The sequence below is a fragment of the Castor canadensis genome, chromosome 10 (genome assembly GCF_047511655.1).
Source record: "Castor canadensis chromosome 10, mCasCan1.hap1v2, whole genome shotgun sequence".
NCBI classification, from domain to species: Eukaryota; Metazoa; Chordata; class Mammalia; order Rodentia; family Castoridae; genus Castor; species Castor canadensis.
This window is the reverse complement of record NC_133395.1, coordinates 20,611,331-20,615,441: the sequence shown is the minus strand read 5'-3', so window position 1 is coordinate 20,615,441 and position 4,111 is coordinate 20,611,331. Positions and strand designations below refer to the sequence as shown.

Here is a 4,111-nt window from a genome sequence, read left to right as displayed (position 1 = left end):
TTAAAATGCAGTGTTAGTGTTAATAGGTATTTGGTGATTCCTGTAATTTAGTTGTCTGTTGTATAAGGGTTTGATTGTGTGCAGCTGAATCAGTGTTACTCTCTACTTTCTTGCCTTTTCTTCTTGTGTGGTTTGGTACTGCCAGCCTTTTCATGGTTTTGTTTGCTTCACTTTCTTTTTTTTTGGGGGGGGGGCTCTGCACTTTTTTGGCTCTCTGTTTCCCAAAGGTCTGCTGTTTCTCTGTCTCAGTGTCTGAGCACTTTGGTGTCGTTGAGATTGAAGTCCTCCTTGTCTTCCAGGAGGTGGCAGTAGGTGGTGATCTCAGTTTCCAGCTTGACCTTGAAGTTTAGCAGGGCCTCATACTACTGGTTCTGGCACTGTCCCTCAGCCGGGTCTGTGCTAGCTCTGACTCCAACTGCAGCAGAATGTCATTGATCTGTTCCATCTGCATGGCATAGATGGGTCTCCACATCTCAAAGCCTGTTCTCCAAGCTGGCTTTCAGATTTCTGATGGAGTCCAGGTCAATCTCCAAGGCCTGAAATGTGCATCTCAACTCTGTGAGTGTCATCTCAGCAGCTACAGTCTTAGCAGACTGAGAGGTGACCACTGTGGTGCTCTCCTCAATATTCTGGGACCAGTACTTGCCCAGATCTTCTCAGTTCTTCTTAGCCAGCTCTTCATACTGGGCCCAGATATCTGCCATGATCTTCCCGAGGTCCTGAGACTTAGAGGCATCCACCTCCCCTGTCAACCCAGAGCTGGCAATCTGGGCTTGGAGGCCTTTGACTTCCTCCTCACGGTTCTTCTTCATGAATAGCAGCTCCTCCTTTAGTGCCTCAATTTCTGACTCCAGCTGCAGATGAGTAATATTGGTGTCATCAGTGACCTTTTGGAGCCCATGGAGGTCAGTTTCCACAGACTGGCGCATTGCAAACTCTGTCTGATGCTTGACTCTAAAGTCATCAGCAGCAAGACAAGCATTATCAATCTGCAGGATGATGCAGACATTGTCTACAGAACTCGCAAAGATCTGGGCTCTCAGCTCCTTGATGGTTTTGAAATAATGCTCCCAGTCCTTGACCTGAAGCCCCCTCTTCTCCAGATGTTCTCAGATTTTGCTCTCCAGCCACCTGTTATTGGTCTGCAGGCTTCTCACTCTATCCAGGTAGGAGGCCAGGTAGTCATTCAGTCCTGCATGGTCTCCTTCTCACTTTGGATGCTGCTTATTCTTGCCAGACCCGCAACAGTCCACCCAGCTAGGCCCCCAGATCCCCAGCTGCTAAAGCTGGACACAGAGATCTGAGAAACTCCAGCACCTGCCCAATTATTCTCAGGTTTGGTCTTTTAATGGAGTCAGTAAGTTCTTGCATATTCCTTTCATAGGTCTTAAGTTGTTTGACTAATAGCTCTTCAGTTTTTCCTTTAATTACCATTTCATTTTCAAGTTTTAAAATTCTTTCTTCTGTTTGTTTTATTCTGCTGGAATGGCCTTTCATTTTCCTTTGTATTTCTGTTTCATTCTTTTTTCTGTGGTTTTCCATGTCGTGGGTACTTCCTCTTTAATATTGTCAATTTTCATCCTTAATTAATTTATCTCTGTATTCATGGTATTTTCTGTTTCATTTTGGTTTTTATTTAGGGCTCCATGATTTTATTTATTTATTTGTTTTTGTGCTTTCTCATATTCTTTATTTTTGTCCTCTTGGAATTCCTTGAGTGCCTCTTGTGTGTTTTGGTTAACCATGTCTGGTAATATCTCCATGAAATTCTCAGTGATTACTTGCAGGATTTCTTCTTTTGGGTTGTTATTGTGGGCTTTGGTGGGTTTCTTGATGTAGTTTACCTTTGTTTTTTTTGGAGTCTGGAACGGGGTATATGTTTTTTTAATTTCCCTCTGAATCCTGTATTAATTTATTTTGGGGGGAGAAAAAGGAAGATCCCTTTTTCATCTTCCCATGTTTCCACTTGGTACCATTTCTGTCCCTGGACTATGTGTAATTTAGTGCTAGCTGAATTACAATAGTGAAACTAAGGAAAACAAGGAAGAGGGAGAATATAGAGAAAGAAGAAGTAGAAGAAAAAAAAAAAGAAAAAAGAAAAAAAGTGAGTACCAAAGAAAACAGCAGGGAAAGATGGTGGATGATCAAAGAGCAAACCAGACAGCCAAATCTTTAAAGGAAGGCAGACAATAAATAAATAAATAAATAAAATAAAAATGAAATCACAGGTTCAGTAACAGTGGAACTTCAGTCTTAGTAATTCTGCTGTTATTCCTTTAGTATCTAGACCTGTCTGTGTTTCCTAGGTAGATTTGGAGCCCTCCTGTGGTGGGTGGCAGGTGGGTGGGTCCCACAGGACTGGGGTTGGATACCTGTCATTGAGGTGATCTAGCAGGCTTTTGGAGCATAGGCCTGGTATTCCTGGAGGCCATGGACCTGGTGGAGTGGAGATCATGTGTGCCTGTGAATCGCCAACCAGGCAAGCCTGAGGGGCGCAGCCCAGCAGGTGCCAGCCTGTGCAGGCCTAAGGAGTGCTGCCCGGTGGAGATTGTGAATGTCTGTGGATCACAGGCTTGGCAGGCCTTAGGGGCACTGCCCAAGGGAGATTGTGCAGGTCTGTGCAGGTCTGAGGGGCGTTGCCTGGTGGAGAACTTGAATGTTTGTGGATCGCCAGCTTGGCAAGTTTTAGGGGCTCAACCCTGCAGAGCAGAGATTGTGTAGGCCTGTTCAAGGCTTAAGGGCAGGGGCCGGCAGAGTGGAGGTTGTGGGTGCCTGTGGATTGCCAGCTTGGCAGGCATTTGAGGAACAGTCTGGAGGAAATCATGTGAGTCTGAGGGGTGGGAGTTTCGGGTAGCACAGCCCTGGCGGGGCTGAGGAGCAAGGCAGGAGGATCAGAGATCTAATGGCCTGCACAGCAGTGGCACCGTGGGTGTATGGAGTGGGATTTAGTGTGTAGCGTTAGGTGTTCTTTTAGTAAATCATGGCACAGAGAAGTCTTCCACGAGCTAGGGGTTCAGAGTGCTGATGTTTGAGTTCTCCCTTGTGCTTTCCCTCAGGCAAGTATGTCTCTAGCATCTCAGCTAAGTCCCTGGTTCGTGGAGCGCACACAGACTGCGGTTGTGTCCCAGTCACCATCTTGGATCTCTATAACAAGTTTTACTTTTAAATATTTTCTTGAAAGTAGTTTTGCATTCTAAATTTTGATGCCTCACAAATAAAACATTCATTTTTGTTCTATATTAAATTATTTAATTTTTTTTTCATAAGCAAATAAGATCTTCACATTTCAATGCAACTCATATAGCATATGTTCAAGGATCATTTTTCCAAATTATCTTTTAAATAAAGTCAAACATTGCCATATCATCATCAATGTCATTAATTTCCTCAATTCTAAACTGTATGTATAAAATTACCATTCCAATTTTAATTCTAAAGTGTTTGTATGAGATTTTAAAAGCCTTCCTAAAAGCTTCATGTGTTTAATTGGCTGCTTAATTTCTAATATTTCAGAGTAAGATGAATTTTTATCACAAGAGACTAGATATATGTATTAATTACTAATTGGTTTTCAGGAGCGAGCTGTAGTTATTTCAGTGCTTGGTTTGAGTCAGGAATTAGATACACTCCTGCACGTTTCACACAGATAAGAATATAAGCAAGTAACAGCACTCCTAATGCTTTATGATGAACTGTTTTTCCTTTACATAAGATCAGATCTCCCATTCCTCTTTCTCCTTCTCACTCCCCTCATTCTTTATTTTTCTGTTTTTCTCATCTTTCATTTTTAACATCTTACCTTTTAAAGATTACCCATATTAGCACAGATGTTGTTAGAATGACCTGAGTTTGTCTTTTCTCCTTGAACATTTATATATGTATCTTGGGGAAATGATGCTGTTTCTATAAAATATTACAGTGATGGCCATTGCTGGGATATTTTAAAACTGAAAATACAAAAAGACAAGTATTTGAAGCTGAAGAAAATCTGTCAGATATTATGAGGAATTTTACTAGATGGCCTAGGACACAATCTTTTTGAGGAAGAATATCAAGAATTATGAAATACTATGAATAACCAACTGGAGGACCTTTCAGACATGAAGAAGGA

At 42.0% G+C, this 4,111-nt stretch overlaps 1 pseudogene; it reads right to left on the bottom strand.

Annotated features, from left to right (window-relative positions):
• Window positions 1-245: 245 nt before the first annotated feature.
• On the bottom strand, window positions 246-2,379 carry LOC109679500 (keratin, type I cytoskeletal 18 pseudogene; annotated as a pseudogene).
• Window positions 2,380-4,111: the final 1,732 nt, after the last annotated feature.